The sequence below is a fragment of the Prinia subflava genome, chromosome 20 (assembly GCF_021018805.1).
Source record: "Prinia subflava isolate CZ2003 ecotype Zambia chromosome 20, Cam_Psub_1.2, whole genome shotgun sequence".
NCBI classification, from domain to species: domain Eukaryota; kingdom Metazoa; phylum Chordata; class Aves; order Passeriformes; family Cisticolidae; genus Prinia; species Prinia subflava.
The window spans coordinates 828,217-850,505 of NC_086266.1; the positions used below are offsets into that span (position 1 = coordinate 828,217).

Sequence of the window (22,289 nt, forward strand, 5' to 3'; positions counted from 1 at the left end):
AATAGGATAATTATACCAGTAAGTATGGAAGTCATTCCATTGATTTTAGTGGCGTGACTCCAATCCAAGTGCCTACAGATTCCAGTGTTTGTCTGCACAGTGACCTTTAGCAATCATCTAAACAGAAATGTGTGCTTCCTTCTGTGTTTGTAGCTATTCCTGACCTCAGACAGAAGCCTCGTGTTCCACAGACATCTCCATATTTTATTTTGAAAACAAGGTAATAGGCTTCCATTCCCTGGTTAGAACAGAGCTGCTCGCTGCTGCCATAAAATAGATCAGTGGGTTCAACAGACTAGAAATAGGAATTGGGCACAATCCACACTGATGACACTGTATTATTAATAAATCCCCTACCATGAACTTTCTGACTGCAAAGCCACAGAATTTTAGAATTTTAGGAGCAATTTTGTCCCGAAATTCCATCTCCATGCTAATATCAGTCATTGGGCTAAAAATCCCTTCTGCCAGTGAAGGAGTTAAAAATTTCTGGGGGATACAGGCACTCAAACATCCCAGATATGACTGCAATCATTTCAGTCTTGATTTGGTTTCAAACCACAACAAACCAACTGTTGTCACTATCAGCAGGGGTCCCAATTAAACTGCAGACATAGTTAGCACAGAACTCATTTTAGGCACCATTTCAGGGTAAGATTTTTTTTTAATGTCATCTGCACTAATCATAAGATAATTATGTTTATAAGAAGCTAATAATTAATAAGATTATCTGTTTTAAATTGTTAATGTGCCTCACCAACAGGGTTTTGACGAAGCAGGAAGGTTTGGAAGGTAAAAAAGTTATTCCTTTTAAACAAGAAAATAGAAGACACTCTTTTAAAAAAATAATTTTGAGATGATCATCTATTGAAAGAAGAGCTCTGAAATGGAATTATGAGGAATTGAAAGAAAGTTGAAGAGCTACAGACAAATCAAGTGTGCTTTCAATTCAAAGCTATTAAGAGTATTTAAATTAAAGCTTAATTAATTGTTTTGAAGATGGACCCTGTTGGTAACTGATTCTATACAAAATTTTAGATATATATACACACACATTATATATATATATCTTCATTATATACACACATTATACATACAATATACAAGAATACAAAATATACAGCTATTCTATACAACCCATCTTACTTCCATAAGCTATGGTGGGGAGTAATTTTTATGAAATGATACAAATGTTTGTTGTTTTATCCTCTTTTCAGTCTCAGAGCAGCACAAGGAGAAGTTTTAGCAGGCACGAGGCTGAGGCAGCCTGGAACACAACGGTGCTGCAAGGCACACTTACAGAAGACAGGATTCAGAAGGGGCCATTCACGGAAGTTATTTGGCAAAGCTAAAGGATTTCCATGGCCAAGCCAACAATCTGCACGAGTTAAAGTAATTCCTGATGGAAACTCCAGGAGATCCCTCAGGCCTGTTCTGTCAGGGAGCTGTCTGCACCTCAGCTCTGGGTGTGGAGCTGCCTCTCCCCTCACACCAAATGTGCTTTACACACCCCTGCTGAAGCCAGTGCTGCTCACTGCTCACAAACACCGCTGCAATTTGCTGCCTGCCCTGTGGCTTTCCATGCTCTGGTGATTAAACATTTTTTCTCAACTACTTAATAACACCCTTTGCACAGCTCGAAAAGCAAAACTATAAATAGCATCCTTGAGAGAGACCCTAGAGGAGATGTGTGGTTAACACTCCCAAATAAAATACATGATATTTTATGGTGAAAAGGTGAGAGGCCAGCAAACTTCCTAACCTGCTGGTTTTCACAGAAGGACCCTGAGGTGAAAGCATATTAAGGAGCCACTGAGCCTGCTCTGCACAGCTAATATTAGTTTGAACTTGACCCTGGGAAGGGATCTGAGAGTGCAGGAAAAATGAGTGGAGAAAAGAAGCAAAAAAGAACTGAGCTCCCAATACTGTCTGCTGTGCAGGGTGGTCACTGCAGGCTGTGCTTTTGCAGCCCAAGAAGGGTTTGTGTTTTGCAAACCACATCTGCCTTACATCCTTAGCCTGTCAGGGCTAAATCACTTCACTGCTCCTCTCTGTCACCTCCAGTTCTGCCTGCCTTGCTGTATTTACTGCAATCCTAAGTGACACAGCAGAAGTCACTTCCAGCTACGTGGGACAGATCTATTATCAACAACAAGGGACTGAACAGCTCCAAGTGCTGCAACAGCTGGAGTTCTTTAACCCAGCACCCAGTACTGCATTACACACATTGAAGAACACAAACCCAGACTGACCCAAAAGTGAATTTTAACTAACTTCAGAAATGTTAATTATATTCAACAGTTGAGTATTAAGATGTCAAGCAATGTTCCAGAGGGCTCAGTAGCACAGAGAGGCACACTGAGCAACTATTCCTGTCAGTCACTCGTGTCCTGTGGCTACATCAACAGTAAATCTCTTAAAAAGAAACACCCAAACCCTCAGTGCTGCAAGGACATAATGGAACTTACAGATTCTTTACAATTAACATGCCTAACATGAGCACATTTAGTGCTCAACAAATAATTTTTTAACATCATTGATCCTGGATTTTTTTTAAAGCCACTTTCTGTTCCTTTGACAGATGCGCTATGCTGCATTTCATTACTTTTTCTCCTTACCTCGTTCTTCTTTTGTTTTAGATAAGTGATGAGGCTTTCCAAGAAGATGAAGTACTGGCAGGCAAAGCAATGGCCCAAACACGGATTTAATTGGAACCTCAAATCCTGTGGAAAGAGAAGAAAGAAGAAATTAAACCATTAATAATTGAATTTTCCTAGCAGACAGAGTGAGTCCATGTCTCCTGTTTTAGGCAGGCCTTGCTGCACTCCCACGTGTTTGATTCCAGCAGGTACAGAGCCCGTGAGCCACGCTGGAAATGAGATCATGATCAGATTTCAGGGGCTGTCACAGCTGCCAAGGGCTCATGGGCTCAGTTCTCATCTGGAGAAGCAGCCCACTGATGATTGGTAATGCCAGAATTTACTTGAGTTAAGCTTTAAGTTCAAAAAGCTCTTTCTTCTGTGAACCCTAAGAACCCTCCCATGGTGTAGCACTCAAAATGCCATTTTCTCACGTGCTCTTTGCCCCATGAACACCTGACAGAGTGCAATTATTATACAGAAATATGGCTGAAATGCAGCCAAGTCATAATGCTAAACAATTCATGCTTCAAGACAAAAAATACCAAACGGAATTCCATTTCTTTCAAGATTGGCAAGGGCTCTAAAATAAAATCCTCCACAAAAGTAAACCACAAAAGCAATTTTTTATAGAGTCAGAGGTTATAAGTTGTATTATTGGGCAAGCGATAACCAAATAACCAACAAAATAAAGCAACGCAGAGTATGGGTAACGCGCTTATTCAGAGATATCACTCAAGTTTCACAGGAGGCCATTTCAGAGCCTGGTGTTCCAGGGGACACTCAGATACTGAGTCCCCACCTGATATTTATTTACCTGTGAGGCTATAAAACAACAAATACAAAAAGAACAACGATCACAGCAGACACATGACAGTTGTGCAGCAAAGCCTGCCCGGAACAGGACAGGGTCTCCTCGTGAGCAGTGAAAGCAGGACAGCCCAGCTGGCCCCTCTGCAGATGTGTGACCCTGGCACGCTGCATTCACACACAGGGACACTCCACTGGGATCCAGGAGAACAATCACTGAAAAAACCCCAACAAAACTGTTCAATAGCTGTACTATAAATATCCTTATTGATGCTCCATGCATCGGAAATTCAATAAAGTGGTGAACAAATCTCACAATGTCTTCAAATTAATTTACGCTCACAGAAATGTCACAGAGATGATTTTGAGGGCAACTAGCTCCATCTAATTAACAAACTGAGTATTTATTTAGAGAGTGACTGCACTGACTGATTTACTGCAAACACATTCTGTACTGCTTTGGCTGTTACATGACAACAGCAGAAGTCTGAACCTTTGAAGGCGTGCCACACCTCACCAAATTGCAATTTACTACGATATTAGATTTCCTACAAGTGTAGCCTACCCTGATGAATTGGTGCTTGGAGTGGAACAAGAGGAGAAATGACAGCATCTCCTCCACAGCCCGTGTTTGGGAAAGAATGCACTTGAAAGAAAGAGCATGCAGGAGCTTGACATGTCCTTGGGGGATGGTTAAAAGCTCATGAAATAAAGTAATTCAAAGACGACAGCTCTGACTTTAACCACCACTGGGGACAAGAGATCTTTCACTTAAGACATGCCAGTGATTCACAAGTGGAACTGAAATCATACAGAAGATGCATTTGAAAACCCAGTGATTTAGACACAAACCCCGAACCAGAGACACCCTGTGGGTGACATAAAAATGTCACAAAGTTTAACTGGAGTTTCATTTTTTTGTAATAATATGAAGCCAAAGCTAAAGAAGTGCCCATTTTAAATTAAAAGCATTGAATGGTAAAGAAAATTACAATATATATAAATATAAAAATCCACATAAAACCCCAGATAGAATAGGGTTCTTTATTAAAGAAGAAATCCTCTCCCCCAGGCTGCTTCCTGTCCAATGCCACCTCTGGGCCATCCCACCTTGGCACTCAGCAATGGTCTGAGCTTATTCAAAGCTATTGAGATTCATAACCTGGACTATTTTACCTTTTATGTCGCACTGCCTTTTAAGTGGATGCATTTCATTAAATATATTCTTTCCTAAGCTTCAGAGCCTGTTCCACTTCTGCGACTTCCCTTTATTTCCTTTTTGACAGTTCTACAGTTAACTGTCCATAGAGGTATAAAGGCAGCTGCAGCTCCCATTATTAAATAGATGTGTCTATGTATATTTTTATATATGCACACACACAATTTACATGAGATCTCAGTTATCTTCAACAATTTCAAAATTCAGGGTGCTGAACAAACATAGCTTGTGGTTTTTGAGCGCCAACCCCTTTTCTACCAATATGTTAAAGGCTGGCTGAAAGAAAAAAAGAACAGCACTTTCTATTTATGCTTTCCTCCCTCAAAGAGCTTACACCCTCTGCCTCAGAAATATTTTCAGTATTACTACTATCAATAAACAATTTCTTTCAATAATAACCATTTCATTCAAAGTTTTCTTAGGGTGCTTCAGAAAAATAAATTTCCAAGAAATAAACAGATTTTCTTAGTATTCCTACTGTGTTATTTGCTGTCATGACAAGCTAAACACATATTTATGCCAGTCCCTACCCAAAAGGTCTCAGCAATACCATGTAATTACTTAGTTAAGCTTCTAATTCATTTGTTGTTAGTTTTGTTCCTTTGAAATTCCCTCATTAAGTTATTGCAGGGAGCTGTGTTTGCACAGCAAAAGAGAAAAACACAAGCTCTTTATTGCATTCTTTTCATACCTCTTTAAACTAACTAATTAGCATATTAATTACCTAGATACAGTAGTCACAATCTCACAATTAACTGTGGGTACAACAATCTGCAGATTTAGTGTAGCCCCATTTGTACTTCCATCACAGTAACACCTTCACTTGCTCTGATGTACTCTGTCAAGTATTTCCAAATTAAAACAACTGCTATTGGTACACTTGTATTGATGATAAGTATCCAAGTGAACCTTTGAGTATTTTGTCAAAAGCTTCCAGTGCCAACAAATAAATACACAGAGCTTATTAACTACATAAGAGGTGAAGTTACATTCACCAAATATATTAAACACTTATTCCTTCTCTACTTTTACAATCAAAACTCCTATTTGTTTTAGACCTCGCTGCTCCTCTTGCCAGCTTCCAGAATTTCAGTGATCTTCCTTTATTTACCAAGGAGAAAAACCCGCTGTGAGACGAATACACAAAGCCCCATCCCTGCTTGGGTTCTGTGCTGCTGGGGGACACCCTGGGGACCCCAGAACACTCACCTGGGGACACCCTGGGGATCCCAGAACACTCACCTGGGGACACCCTGGGGACCCCAGAACACTCACCTGGGGACACCCTGGGGATCCCCAGGAGCTCTTTGGGATCCCAGCTCACCTGGGGACACCCTGGGGACCCCAGGAGCTCTCTGGGATCACACAACACTCACCCCCTCTCCTGCTCCTGGTCCTCCTGTGTGGGTGCAATCCCACCAGCAAACCTGCCCTTCCCAACCCCACCACTCTCATCCCCACCCAAGCTGAGCTGGGAACACACTGCAGGTCAGTAATCAACTCACAGTAGAACAAATCCTGGTTCGCAGGGAAATAAATGTTATTTTGCACTTGCAGCTTTAGTAGACTACAGTTTGGTCCAGATTGGTCAAAATCTGTCAGTCAGTAAATTTCTGATGGCAGTTTCAGCCTCAGGGCCTACACCACCAACTATGATTCATCTACTGGAGCAATAATATTGCATTTTCTGTAGCTGAGCATTTTACAGTACAAAGAATTCATTTCAATGCAGCATTCCAGTAATGCCCCCGTAAACCTGTGGTAGCTGAGAGCTGTTTCCACGTGAAGTGAAAGGAACACAAATATTTCTGGCCCCAGTCTGAGCGTGTGAATGCACAGTGAGGACCTGAACAGCCGTGCAGCGACTGCAGCGAGTTCCCTGCAGGGCTGGGGCTCTGGGGGGCTTCACTGGGAGTTCTGCACTGCAGCTGCTCCCGACAGCCCCAGTGCACAGAACCCTGCCCCCGGGAGGTGCCAGCCTTTGGGAAGGTTTCTAACCAAAGGCAAATCAAGAGCTTACAGGCTGCTGCATAAACCAGCCATTCAAACTACACCTGTACCTCAGCTCTAACCATGGGTGCTTGTTTCAGATTCCCTGCTATTCAGGAACTTTTGATACTCTTCCATAAGCCTCGTTATTAAACTTTTCTATTATGTAGCTTAACATATTTTTCTGCTTGCTGAAACCTAACTCTTCACAGCACAAACCCACAATCTAACTGTTCTATGTCCTTATTCTAGTATCTTTTTAAATTTTAAACCTACATCTGCGCCACTTTAAAAGCTCCCCACTTTTTCTGTTTCCCACAGCAGCCCCTCTGCAGTTCTCCTTTCCTTTTCCTGACCTGTAACTCTCCTCAAGTCCTCTGGACTAGGGCAGAAATCCAAGGCAACTTAAGAAGTAACAAGATTAATTACCGGCTGACCACTAATCACATTTCTATCACTGCAACGGCTCGTTGATGTTAACAGTGTTTAAGAAGTCCCCTGTATGAGACAAGAGTATTTCACTGTGGGAATGGACACAATGTACGTTATATTTTTACATCAGAAATCTAGCAGACCTGGACATTTCATATTCAGTTTCATATAGACATTGATGTATCAGATGATTTAGAGTGTATACGCTTTGAATTTGTTTGAAATATCTCTGATGAGTAGATATTTTTGAATTAGTGATCTGAAGATTTTTTTTTTGATGATATAATTATGAGCTAGAGGCTGAATTTTTAGAAGTGAATTTGGTGGTAGATTTGCAATTCAAAGAAGTTACTTAAATTAACAAAAATGCCCTAAAAGAACAGCTGTCTACCTGACTGATCCAAGAAAATGAACACTGAAAATAAACAGCTGCCCCATGGAAGACTATGTGATAAAACTAATCACCCTTTGCATAATGTATTTCTTTTCCCCTGTGCTTATTACAGACCTGGTGAACCTTCAGAGCTATAAATATTTAAATGTTACAGACATCCCAGACATGTGAGATCCAATGAAAGTAGAATTTCAGTAGCCTGACTAGAGCACAACCAGACCTCTCAAAGAAACCAGTTCTGATTGCTGGATAACACTCCAAAACACACCTTAATTTGTTTTTCAAATGCTTTGTTTTGTTATACCGACAAATTCTTTCTAAAAGGACCTTTTTTGTGACAATGTCCTCCACACAAGTGAGATTTGTCAGACAGAGCATTTCACTGATATCCAGGAGCAGATCTCCACAGAACTGCCTGGATCCTTTACCCCTCCACAACCACGCTGAGAGGATCCACTCCTAGCAAAGCCAACACAAGATTTCCACTGGTTTTAATGAGACCTGGAGCTCTCACTGAGGACAGCATTTCTTTAATTCAAAAATTCTCTTACATAGGCTGCCTGAAAGAATGTATAGAAGATTAACAATAATATTCTGAACTAGTTTAACCTAAAAAAAATATTTATTCTAAAATGTCTCAGCACACACTCCGATGTTATGAATATTCAGTACAGCCCCCCTCAGCAGACATTCTTTGCAAGACTATTTTTACTAAAAGGCATTTTGATATGCCATATAGAAAAGATAAGACTTTTTATACAAAAGAGGATTCACTGGCAATACTTTCTAATGAAATTTTTATGCTATGTAAGCTAGCCTGCCTGCAGTCCTTTGGATTATCCTCCGTGGTCTGCTACAATACATTCCATGGTACAGCCTTTCAAAGAAGGACCAGTCTGGTCAGCTCTTGAGTCTCTGGACATGAATATGCTATTACACACTGAGGATGACCCAGCAATATCTCCAGAGTAAAACACTTGAATAGCCCACCCTCACTGTTCCATCAAATCTGCTACACGTTCCTGGAAATTAATAATAAAAATAGATCTTAAAAGACCAATTATAAACAAGCACAAGAGAAAAGCATTTTAAACAGCTCATGCTAATTGTGTTTATCTCAGTGTGAAGCCATGTCAAAGAGCCTGCAGCAAATGTGTTTTGTTAAAAGCCCCACTTGCACAGCAGGCGTTAAACATTAGGAAGCAAGCTTGTCATTAGTGGGCTACAGCTGAAAGGGCTACTAAAACTCAGCTAAATTATTAATATTGGATCTTAAAGATGTCAGATGGAGAACTGAACTCCTTCTGCACTGCACACGATTTGAATGCTACTGTTCTTCATGTTAGTCCATCAGGAAGGTCCCAGCCTAAATAATCTTGGGGAGGCCCAGAGGGCAGCCACGTGCCAGCCTTGGTTTGCATTCCTGAGTGGGAAAGCTCTGCCCTCCTCCTGCTTCTGGGGCTCGCATATTTTATTTATGTGCTTATCCAAATGGAGTTGACTATTTTTTAAAATTATTATTATTTTATCAGGTTATTTATAAGGTTAATCAAATATATAAAAGATATATATATATATATAAATTTACATCCACTGTGGTGTTTGAGACTCTCAGTATTTCTGCAGGTGCACTTCCAGGCTGCCTCTAACACTGAGCTGCAACTGCAGGAACAATTCTGCTCCTTCTCACCAGTCCACGTCTCCTGGAGAGATGGGTCAGCTGGCTTCTGAGATCAAACATTATCTGTTTCAGGGCCATTTTTCCATTGGATCAGCCACACTACCATTAGGAATAAAGAGAATTTTGAGGAGCACCAAGTGCCAGGTAGAAAACCTTACTTTACATGGTGACGTGCCACTGAATTACCTTCCTTTACCACGAAATCACCAAGTCTGGTTTAAGGAGAAGGGCTGAAATATGGAAAACACCACTGATTACTAAAAATGAGTGAAGGGGATGTCTCAAGAGAGGAACTGAGCTACATATTATATAGTCTATTTAAAGTTTTTCTTGCTTTTGCTATTCATTCCTAACTCTCCACCATGCACAAGCAACACTGAGACAATGCAATGTTTTTTCCTGCTGGTCTTTGAAATCTGAGAGAATAAGAAAGAGGAGAAACAGGAGACATCCCTTAGCAACAGGGCTATGATGAGAAATGATGTTTGCCTAAAACATGAACAGACTCTCACCTCAGCAGGTTACACTCTCGAGCACCAGCTGCATGGGTCAGTGCACGCATTCATCTACCATGCTGAGAAAAGAACTTCGAACCGTTTGAAGCTGATTTTGTTTATTCCATTTTTCCCTTACAGAGCTCTACTCTCATGCTACAGACTACTTTTAGTCACAAAGGCATCCTGAGAAGAAAATGCAAGCCCAAACACACAATCCTACCCAATTCCTACAGTTGAAAAGAAGATACCAAAGGTTAGATATTCTTATATCATCAAGGTTCACAAAGCACAAGCTTCACAAAACAAGTATTTTATTCATAAATTTTATATCTGTAATGCATTTGGTATTAGCTCCTAGTAATTTTTTTTGTAAAGTAGTTTGTTTCTAACTTCAGAGAGGATAAGGTGAGACTAAAAGAAACAAAATGAGGCAACTCATACTTGTGCGAGCAGGGTAGAAAAATGCTCTGGTATCAAACACAGCTCATGTGCCTGCAGATTATTTGGGAAACAACGAGGAGGAGGGAGCAGCTGGCACGGAGGTGTGCCTGCCCTGTGCCAGGGATGAGGTGTGCTGCCAGCCTGCCCGGGTGAAGGGGCTGGGCCAGGCCAGCTCCGTTCCTGCCAGCGAGCACCAGGACAGCGCCAGGGACAGCCCCAGGGACAGCCCCAGGGACAGCCCCAGGGACAGCCCCAGGGACAGCCCCAGGACAGCCCCAGGGACAGCGCCAGGGACAGCGCCAGGGACAGCCCCAGGGACAGCCCCAGGGACAGCCCCAGGGACAGCGCCAGGGACAGCGCCAGGGACAGCCCCAGGGACAGCGCCAGGGACAGCCCCGGGGACAGCCCCGGGGACAGCCCCGGGGACAGCCCCAGGGACAGCGCCAGGGACAGCCCCAGGGACAGCGCCAGGGACAGCGCCAGGGACAGCCCCAGGGACAGCCCCAGGGACAGCCCCAGGGACAGCCCCCGGAGCACAGCCACCCCTTCTCCCCCAGCTGGAGGGCATCTGCTCGGTACAGGGGGCCTGGGGAGCTCAGGAATGCTCTCATTCCTGAACTTCAGTGTCTCACACACTCAAATACTGCTCAGGCTGCTGTTTAAACACCAGGAGGAAGGCAGGCTGGGTCAGCCACTGCAGATCTGATGAAACATAGCACACTTCTGAATGTAAGCCAAAATTATACCCTAAACTTGCATTTTTTTCCTAAATAAGCCTAAGTTAAAAAACACCTCAAAACCCACACTCCTCCATTCCCTGTTCCAGGCAGCTCCTGACCTTGGCCCGTGATGGAAACTCAAACACAGACAACACGTGCACAACCACACAAAGCAGGTTACAGCCCTTCCTCTCCAAATGAACCTTCATTCTTTTATTTTACTCATACAGTCCTAATGTCCAGGTTCTGCCTATCTGAGGAATAACATTCTCCATAAATTATGGTATTAAGGAAAGTATTCAAGCCTGAAAGTCCTTTCCATTTAAGAGACTAATGTCAAGGTATTATCTGCCATACAAATCCAGGTCACGATGTGTTTCTTGTCTCTACTTTGGTGAAAAAATACAAGTTTCTGGTCATATAAGACAAGGCTGATTTCCTCAGAAAATGGGGAATGACAACAATCAGTTAAACGGATGGACAGGAGTTAGAGGAGTCAACTGAAAGAATAGAACTGAGCTGCAGGAAATTTTGTTACTTGATATTTTAGTCCAAAACTGAACTTAAATAAATAAAGCATAGCTTCCCAACTATGGTGACTTCCATGAAGTTCTGTGGGAAGGTTGTCCTGAAAACTTTGACAGAGCCAAAATTTACACCTGGTTGATGACTTTCAGTGGCAGTGACATGGGATGGCTCTGGGGAAGAGCAGATTGCTCCATGGCCAAGGAGCCATGAGCCCAGGCTCTCCTGCAAATCTATGTAGTCAAACCAAAATATTTTCAATTTTAAAAACAGTATCTCCTATCTCTCCTAATGTGAGTTACTATTAAAATGCTTCTCCTTGGGCTTTCACGCCCTACTCTGACCCAGAGCTGTTACATCCTAGTAGTTTTATCCCCATTTTATTAAAAATAAATATTAAAAATATGCTTTTCACATCCATTCATCTCTCTGCCATTCCCCTACCCTGTTTTATAAACGACTATTAGTATTTTTGACTATAATAAATTCTAAGTACTTCAGGTTTTCAGTCTTCTTGAGCGGTTTCCTCAACCGGTGACTTTTATAGGGAGGATCCCAAGTGTTGGTATAAAAGTTTCACGGTTGACAGGTTAGGCCAGGAATAAATAAACCCAGTTTATTTATTGCTGCAGCAAGGGTGCAGCCAGTGTTGTGTGAAATGAGGTGGTGCCTCTGCTCCGCACTGCTCTGGGAGACCGCACACAGCCATCGCTCCCAGCAGCCAAGGCCCACTTAGCAACATGTTTAGAAATAATAAATAAAGCCCAAGAAGACCAAGACTTCACTGAGGAGACAGGTTAATTGCCCATTCATTCAGTGTTTGGGGCCTATGGTTTTACCTCCAGAATGATGTACAGAAGTAGCTGGGTTAACACAGACCCACGCTTCCATCGACGTTCTCTCACACCAGCACGCATCGTGTGGTTGGAGACATTTCAGGTATTTCTGCCCCACTTTTGAGTTCTTTGGTGCTTAAGTGTGCCAAGTGTGACCACAGACACGAGCAGCAGCCTCACTGTGCTGATCTCTGCTGGGATAACTGAGGCAGCCCAGAGTACAACAGCACCAGAGGACAGCCGGGAGCTCTCTGCAAGCTGACAAACCACCACGGACAACACGTGAGCAGAGACGAGATCTCACGGCAGAGACTCAGCAGCCAGACAATTTCTCCTCACTTCATGGAGCCCAATTCTCCTTCTCATTGTGCTGAATCAATGGCTGATATCACAAAGCCCTGTGCCATTTGCAGTGTCAGCCGGGCTCCCCGCGCTGCTGTGCCAATGGGATAAATTTAAGTCTCTCCTTCAATTAACGGTTAAGCACAAAGAAGAAAATCACTACAGGTATTAGCTCTTTAAATGCAGACATTCTCCTGCACTAATCAGCTTCCTTTTCATTTTATTCATGCCTAATATGGAGGTAGGGACTTTGTATGTCACATCTGTCAAACACTGAGGTTCTGACCTACTTTGCTGCTATAATAAGGACAATATTCCATCTGCAGAGTGCTTCAATGAAAGCATTGGTTTAACCAGAGCTTTTTGGAGGCAAGAGCGGTTGTCTTAAGTGAAAGGAAATATTTTTTTCATCCAGAAATTGATGAACATTTAAAAAAAAAATCTTTAAGAAAATATTCTAAAGAGTTGTCATGAAAGGCAGAATAAATCAGGACCTTAAATAACTTTCCAAAATACTTATTTGCCTAAAACAGATAGAAAACCCAAAACCCAGACAGATGCACTGGCACATGTCTTGACAGATTGATAACCTTACAGTTTCCAAAACTTCTGTGTTCAATAACATTTCATTGGTACACTCCAGTGTATTCACTACTATTCATTATTAATGCAGAGATGTGCCTAGGAGATGTACAGTTTGTAATTATTTTTACTTTCAAAGCATGATAGCTTCACACTGGACTTGTTGCAGCTCCAATATTTCATCTCGGAATGTTCCTTCCAACGTTCTGGGGCTGTGACAGAAATTTGTATTTGAACAGAAAAGCTGTCAAGAACGTGCTGCAGGGCCATCCATCACAGCTCTAATCCTGACCACACTTAGATGTTAGAGGAGCTGTCTGTCCAGCACGCTAAACAAAGGCTGAAATTATGACTTCTGTTCTTCCACATCCAAGCCACAAAGTTACACTGAACCCAACAGGCCTGTATTACACTCCATTAATTTCCTATTAGTTCTCAGCTATGCAAAATCCAGCCACAGTGTCACTGTGCTTTAGACATGCAACCTTGATTTCAGCATCAAAAAATGGAGCCTGTCATTTCTCATAATTTGACAGAAGATTCTATAAATGTAAATCCTTTTTCATCCTGTCATCCTTTTATGTCCTTAATGAGTTTGCTCACTAACAGTGCAGAATCTTAATTTCACATTCAGAAATATTAACAGTTACTATAACTTTAAGCTCCTGAAGTAGCTGCTCAATTAAAGCCTAATTTATACATTTACACTTAGTTTTACACAAAGCAATGACATTTAGAGTTTTGATTTTCTTTCTTTTTTCCTTTTCTCCCATTTGCATTTTATGTACCCCAGGAAAAGAGGTTGCAGTTAAAAACTGAGCTAAAGATTCTAAACCAAAATCTTTAATCAGGAGCACATTATGTAGTACAATATGATTCCTTAGCAGTTAAAATCTAACATTTGTAAAAACAAATGGCACACACTTGACAGGCAAATTACACATGGATTACCATTTGTTAAAATTTCATCACTGAAAATAGTTTAACTGTTGTGGATATGAGCCAAGATCAGCCTGACAAGTACTTTACATGAAAGATTAGCATACTCTCTTCCAGGGGTTTACGCTTAATTTAGATGCATCGACTTTTTGCCACCATTGCTGACCTTTATGTCTAATCAAAGTCCCTTTGAATCCAAATCCCCAACCTTTTATCTCTCCTGACAACTTTTAATTTGAAGGCTTGTAATAAAGTCTATTAAAATTCAAAATGTATCGGTGTTTAAAGCGTGGTTCACTTGCTGGATTTTCAGATAGGAACTTCAAATGGGCTGATTACAGAGACTCCAAACTTTCCATCTGAAGCCCCACACAGGCTAGAGGAGCCCTTTGGAGGGGATATCAATCTAGATTTTTGGTTATAATGCACGGAGGTGATGAATGTGGCAAACCCGTGAGCGAGTGTCTGAAAGGAGCATTTTTCACAGCTACTGGGTAAGCCAGGCTGTTTCTGGGACAGTCCTGCAGCTCTGGCTCATTTTGGGATGCCAATTCACCCGAGCAGAGTTTCCACACGACACAGGATGGGCTCAGTGGCCTCTGCAGCTCGCAGCCTGCACCATGCCAAAGCCAAGCAGCAGCTCCAGAGCTGAATCTCCCTGAAGGAAAACAAGGTCAATTCTCCTGGGTCACCTGGAACTGTCAGAAGAATAAGGCAATCACCTTTTCCATCTTAATTAAGGCAATTGCTTTAAAAATAGTAGGGTAATGGGGAGCAAAATGTTCCCAAATCACCAAAATACATTATTAAAGGACATTTGTCTTTTTTAAACGCATGATTAAAGGGCCTTTATTGTTTTTTTGAAACGAACAAACAAACCCTCCACTTGTTCAAGTATGCTATTCCTTCAGTTGGAATTTTTCTATTCTCTCATAGTAGCCTGTACAAATCCAAACATTATATATCTGATTTTCACACAATCCTCTTGTTCCATCAGGCAGGAACTGCCCTACAGAGGAGGAGTTGTAGATGTGAGAAGAAAATTAAAAAGTAGCCAGAAATAAGTTGGTGTTGTAAATTCTTTTCAAGAAGAAACACATGTGTGAATCCTCCTTTCCAGATAATCACAGGAAGCTGAACATCTTCTGCCCCTGGAGCTGCTTCCAAAGCTCTCCCGGGATGTTTTGTCCCCTGGGTGCCGTGAGAGCTCTGTGGCAGAGGCTGGCCCACAGCCAGCTCTGCTGCAGAGCACGCTGCTCCCTTTCACGGGGTTTTCTTTTCCTCACAGTCACCTGCACCATTCCCTGCACGCTGTCCGTGTTCTGTAACCAAAGATTTGGGAGTAACAGAGGAGAAACCTGCCTGTGCTTCCCCTCAGAGCACCCACTCTGCCTCCAGAAGGAAGGGGAGGAGAGATCTCATGCTAGATTATTGAAATTGTTTGATATGGAAGGTAGTTCAGCTCTCTAAAGGATGCCAGAGATTATAAATTCATAAATGTTCATCAACTAAATCCTCTGATTCTGACAGTACCACCACAAATGCCAACATGCTTCAGAATAGAAAAGAATGATCTGCAACATGCCACTACTGGAAGCAAAAATGACATGAATACAATACCCATACTTTAGGGAGATATTATAATTTCAGCTAATCAAGTCAAAATGTCAATGAAAACAAAGGAAATTTAACATTTTTATGCAAGTTTTCCGGAACCTCAGGGGATGATTTCAAAAGCTCAAGTATAGTATCCATGGGTATATTCAGTATGGTTAAGAACAGAACAATTCTTAGTCAAGTTAGGCTGCTAATTTTCTATTAAAATATCTTGATTTATGTAGAAGTATTATCATAATATTAACTTTCTGTTTGGAACTTATGCCTACATCAATTAAACTACAAAGCCATAAAATACACTTAATAGTTCAGCAGCAATGAAATACTTAATGAGCCAAATGACATTTTCTGATACCAGATTTGCATTATATGGGAAAACCAACCCAACCCAACACACCACTTGGACACCATTCTCAGCTGAAATGCTGAGAATGCCAGTAGAAGCTGTAGAATTGTTTCTGTATTCTCCTAGGAAGAATACAGCTCACGATGAGGACAGAGAGACAACTGCCCCTTGACTTTCTGGGGGAGCTAGGGGCAGTGAGTACAGGCTACAGAATTAAAATTAGAAATTCAAACATTAGAATATTATCCTTTGGGTCTCATCTCTGAAACTGAGATGTGAGGCTGAGGTTAATAATTTAAACCAGAGGACAGAAATATAAACTACCTGATTCCCAGAATTCATGCCTCACTGACAGTGGCAGGTCTACCTATGGAGAACACTCATAACTTGGAAGATTTCCCAGGTGCACTGCACCTGAAATAATGTTTCCTACTTGTAAGCACTCAGATAACATGAAAGCACTAGCAGAATAAGAAGAGAAATTCTTCTATTCTTGGCTTAGTTTTCCATTAAAAAGAAAAGCAAAAAAGGCACCTAAACCCAGTCTCTATCTGTCACTTTAATAGGAAAAGGCATATAGAAAAGCCCTTGGAACATAGCTAGAGGAGGCAAAATGTACTGTATCTCAGACATTACTGAAATAACAAAGACAAAACCTGATGAGATTTTTCTATATATTGTAAGAAATGTTTGTCAGTTTTGGAGATTATTTAAAAGACAAGAGCTTTTCAGCTTTTCATTACTGGTTTGTGGCTTTGCCAACTCAAGAGCCTACACCACCTCTTCTTTGAAATAAAACCCAGAAGGACCACTGGGAGTAATGCGTGCTAAAAGAGCTAATTGTCCAATTTGTCTACAGAGGCCTTTCAGGGACCAAAAAATAATATTAGTGTTTCATACTGAAACATCTCATTTGATTATCTCTAGTCCATAGTTTATATGGGGGGAATGCTGTCATAAGTATCAGAAGGACCCGGAGCAGTGACCTAAAATTGTGAAAATCTTGACATTTATACCCCCAGAATAATCAAACTCCAGTGGAAACTGAAACCAAAAGATCGGTTTGTTTCCTTCAGCCCACTGTTTCTATCAGTGTTTCTAGTACAAGCGGCTTTTACTTTTGCCTCGTTAAAAACCGCAGCACCTGCGAGATGTCCTCACATCCCTGGTTATGGCATCCCCAGGGGCAGGGGTGGGTCAGCCCAGCCTGAGCTAATCCCAGACTCACCTCGGCTGAGGAGCACAGCACAGAGCCACTCACGGAATTCACTGCTCCAGGCTGGGCCAAGCCAGGAGCTAACTGGCTTCTAATTCATTACAACAGATAGTTATGCCAGAGGACACCTTGATGGAGAATTTGTGTTGATGGCACTCCCGAGCTGATCATGAGGAAAAGGTCAAATTATTCTCCTTCAGCCTTTACACTGAGTTTGCCACCATCCATTTCTGGCTCACAGGCAAATATTGAGGCTGCTCTGCAGTGCAACCTCCAGGAGCAAGAAGAGCTCCCTGTGCCTTTTACGTGGCTCTGGAAATGAGAAAGGAAGTTTTCTCTGAGGATGGAGGTCACAGCTGTGTCCCCTGCCATCTGTCCTTGGAACCAGGCAGGAGCTGAATATATTGCACTGCAGCACTCTCCACTGACAGCAGCCCCGCAAGGACTGGGACTAACTGGTCAAGTCTCAAACAACCTCCAAACTCCTCTCAACACCACGACAGCTACACGAGTCTTATATTGGCTGGCTCAGTAGGAAACTATAAACTCAGTAAGAAACTGCATGAGCTTCCTTCTTCTGCTTCCCCTTTAACTACAGCTAATCTGCTTTTATTTGCAGTCAGAAAGCATTCATACCTGAAAGTTTACTATTTTTTCACGTAATCCTCTTAATCAGTGGCAGAGCATTTATATATTTAATTTTAGACTACATTTGATGGTGGTTAATACTTTAATTAGCTATTTACACATGGCAAAAATTACAGAAGCAATTAGGAATATCCAGATTAATTAAAACTATTAGGCAATATTAAATGTGAGAGAACAGATTCTAATTAAATCTTTCAAGTATTCTTTTATAAACTCCTCTGAGATTTCTCCTTGAGAAATAAACTATAGGAACACAATCATATCTGAATCAGATAACTTTGCACTATCATCATCATCATGTTTTAAAAATATCCAAAAGGAGTTCATGAACTTATTCTTTACTGTTTATTAAAAATCCTATCCTTGCAAACTCATTTTTCCTCTCCACCTATTTGCTTTAGCAGTACTGATACAGTGACTGCTAGCCAGCTGAATTGATTGAAATGCTGTCTTAGTCTCACTGTAGCTTCTTTATAGACCACATGAATATTTGAGGGAAACACTCTTCAGCCAGCCTGAAAAATTCTACTCAGGAAGGGAAAATCTTTGTATTGACTTAAAGCTCAGTGCAATGCAGCGGGCTGTGGGTACCTTGTGGAGTCCAGCGTCGCAGCTCAGACACTCTCTGGGCACAGGAGGAACGCAGCTCCAGGGGCCTGCTGGCAGGAGGGTCCTGCTGCCACCAGGAGGGTCCTGCTGCCACCAGGAGGCTCCTGCTGCCACCAGAAGGGTCACACCGCCAGGAGCGTCCTGCCACCGCCAGGAGGGTCACACCGCCAGGAGGGTCCTGCCACCACCAGGGGTGGTCACACCGCCAGGAGGGTCCTGCCACCGCCAGGGGTGTCCTGCCACCGCCAGGGGTGTCCTGCCACCGCCAGGGGTGTCCTGCCACCACTATGGGGGGGTCACACCGCCAGGAGGGTCCTGCCACCGCCAGGGGTGTCCTGCCACCGCCAGGGGTGTCCCGCCACTGCCAGGAGGGTCACACCGCCAGGAGGGTCCTGCCACCGCCAGGGGTGGTCACACCGCCAGGAGGGGTCCCCTGGAGGGGCAGAGGCAAATGGGGAGAGGCTCCGCTCTAGGACAGAGTGAGGAAAGGCCTCTCTCCCATGGGCCGTTGCAGCCATCTGTTAATCCACTGTAAGTTCTGCTCCCGCACTGGTTTAAACGTTGCCGCACGGCTGTTCAGCCCTCATTTACCATATATGTACCCTTTCCAGAATGTTCTTCACTCCCTCGCTCCCCATTGGCTCATTTTGTGCCGCAGTGCCACGCCCCTGTTGTCCTATTGGTTCTCCCCGCTCCTAGCCACGCCCCTGCACCACTCCCCTTTATTCCTATTGGCCCTTGACCTGCAGCCCCGCCCCTTCTGTCCCCCTCAGCAGTGCCCTCAGCGCAATGCTGCTCTCGTCCCCGGAGCGCTCGGAGCCTGCACACGATAAAGTCTTCCCTGCACACGATAAAGTCTTCCCTGCACACAACAAAGCCTTCCCTGCACACGATAAAATCTTCCCTGCACACGATAAAGTCTTCCCTGCACACAACAAAGCCTTCCCTGCACACGATAAAATCTTCCCTGCACACGATAAAGTCTTCCCTGCACACAACAAAGTCTTCCCTGCACACACCAAAGTCTTCCCTGCACACAACAAAGTCTTCCCTGCACACAACAAAGTCTTCCCTGCACACAACAAAGTCTTCCCTGCACACAACAAAGTCTTCCCTGCACACGGTAAAGCCTTCCCTGCACACAACAAAGTCTTCCCTGCACACGATAAAGTTTTCCCTGCACACAGCCATCTCTTGGGGCTGGGAGGGACAATCACGTGTCTCAAAGCACTCCAAGTGAAATACAAACCAACCAACCAAACAAAAAAAATCAGAACAAGAGAGCAAGGCTTGCAGGTAGCAGAAAACCTGGCATTGTGGTTGGTGAATGACGCCCTCACGGACAGAATCCCCCTGCAATTCCCTTGATTGAATTTCCAGGAAAAAGACAGTATTGTGAAACAAGTACCGCACGGTCATTTAGGTCAGGCAGTTGAGAATGCCGGAGTTTACAGAGATGTAAATGGCACAGCTATTGACATTCAGGCCATTGGCAAGGTATGTGCTGCTAAATCAGCCAGAAGAGAGAAGGCTTAGGCTGGAAATTAGGAAGAAATTCCTCCCTGTGAGGGTGTAATGGCCACTGGAACAGGCTGCCCAGAGGAGCTGGGGATGTCCCATCCCCGGCAGTGTTCAAGGCTCCTCCACCCCAGACCATTTTGTGATTCCATGATGCATCTTTTTCAAAATATCACGAAGAAAGCTAAAAGGCGCTTAAATTCAGTGTTCTTGCTGTATATACGCAAGCCAGAGTAAGATATTTAAGTTCTTTTACTCACAAATGAATCACCCACGTAGTGTCAGTGCTGTTTGTTCCACTCCCATATGTTCCAATATACTATTTTGTCCTACTTTTGCATGTCTACAAAATTAGAATTGCAAGTTGCATCAATTTTCATCTTTAAATCGGTTTTATTTACAACCTCTAAAGTTCCTTGATTATTTCTAGTAACATTTGCATCAATGTTTGCTTAAATTATTCATGACATTTCAGTTATATCATTGGGTGCTTCAAAGTAAAACTCAAAGTAACTTTTCTTTCCTGAGAACAAAGATATACTTTCCTTGCTCTCAAGCAGAAATTCATAAGAAGATGAAAGAAATGCCAAGAATTGTTAATAAACAAATTTGTGGTGTAAATTATAAACAGAAAAATGAAAATATTCCCAGTGGAAATAGAAAACTCTGTCTAAAAACGCCTCCAAACACCAATTAAGTATATCCAATTAGGATATTATTTGATTTATCTAGGTCAGGACTCAAGAAATTTTTTGTTGCCTAAGTAGCATCCGAATTACACAACTGCCCTGCGTGGGACAAGCGGCTGGGGAAGGTCACAGTGACATCAGGCAGAGGCAGCTGGAGATGCCCTGGTGCCACCCCAGCCTGTCCCAGCACACAGATTGTCCCTGCCTGTCCCAGCACAGAATGTCCCTGCCTGTCCCAGCACACAGATTGTCCCTGCCTGTCCCAGCACAGAAATTGTCCCTGCCTGTCCCTGCCTGTCCCTGCCTGTCCCAGCACAGTGTCCCTGCCTGTCCCTGCCTGTCCCAGCACACAGAGTGTCCCAGCCTGTCCCAGCACAGAGATTGTCCCAGCCTGTCCCAGCACACAGAGTGTCCCTGCCTGTCCCAGCACACAGAGATTGTCCCAGCCTGTCCCAGCACACAGAGTGTCCCTGCCTGTCCCAGCACAGAGTGTCCCTGCCTGTCCCAGCACACAGAATGTCCCAGCCTGTCCCAGCACACAGAGTGTCCCTGCCTGTCCCAGCACACAGAGTGTCCCAGCACACAGAGTGTCCCAGCACACAGAGTGTCCCTGCCTGTCCCAGCACACAGAGTGTCCCAGCACACAGAGTGTCCCAGCACACAGAGTGTCCCTGCCTGTCCCAGCACACAGAGTGTCCCAGCACACAGAGTGTCCCAGCACACAGAGTGTCCCTGCCTGTCCCAGCACACAGAGTGTCCCAGCACACAGAGTGTCCCTGCCTGTCCCAGCACACAGAGTGTCCCAGCACACAGAGTGTCCCAGCACACAGAGTGTCCCTGCCTGTCCCAGCACACAGAGTGTCCCAGCACACAGAGTGTCCCAGCACACAGAGTGTCCCTGCCTGTCCCAGCACACAGAGTGTCCCAGCACACAGAGTGTCCCAGCACACAGAGTGTCCCTGCCTGTCCCAGCACACAGAGTGTCCCAGCACACAGAGTGTCCCAGCACACAGAGTGTCCCAGCACACAGAGTGTCCCAGCACACAGAGTGTCCCTGCCTGTCCCAGCACACAGAGTGTCCCAGCACACAGAGTGTCCCAGCACACAGAGTGTCCCAGCACACAGAGTGTCCCTGCCTGTCCCAGCACACAGAGTGTCCCAGCACACAGAGTGTCCCAGCACACAGAGTGTCCCTGCCTGTCCCAGCACACAGAGTGTCCCAGCACACAGAGTGTCCCAGCACACAGAGTGTCCCTGCCTGTCCCAGCACACAGAGTGTCCCAGCACACAGAGTGTCCCTGCCTGTCCCAGCACACAGAGTGTCCCAGCACACAGAGTGTCCCAGCACACAGAGTGTCCCTGCCTGTCCCAGCACACAGAGTGTCCCAGCACACAGAGTGTCCCAGCACACAGAGTGTCCCTGCCTGTCCCAGCACATAGAGTGTCCCTGCTGCTCCAGCCTGGGGGGCACCAAAGCAGGAGCTGCAGCAAATGCGGGGACTGGAGCTGCCGTCTGTCCCTACTGCCTTCCTCCCAAACACACCCCCCCCTCTCCTCCAATGCATGTAAAGCAAACAAACGAACAAACAAACAAAAAAATT

The 22,289-nt window shown here is 43.8% G+C and overlaps 1 long non-coding RNA gene across 1 annotated transcript in view; it reads right to left on the bottom strand.

Annotated features, from left to right (window-relative positions):
* LOC134560470 (uncharacterized) overlaps positions 1-22,289 on the bottom strand; it is a 208,823-nt gene that overhangs the window by 38,668 nt on the left and 147,866 nt on the right. Inside the window, exon 3 of the long non-coding RNA XR_010082744.1 lies at positions 2,619-2,723. This is a non-coding gene — a long non-coding RNA (uncharacterized LOC134560470). The remainder of the gene's footprint in view (positions 1-2,618; positions 2,724-22,289) is intronic.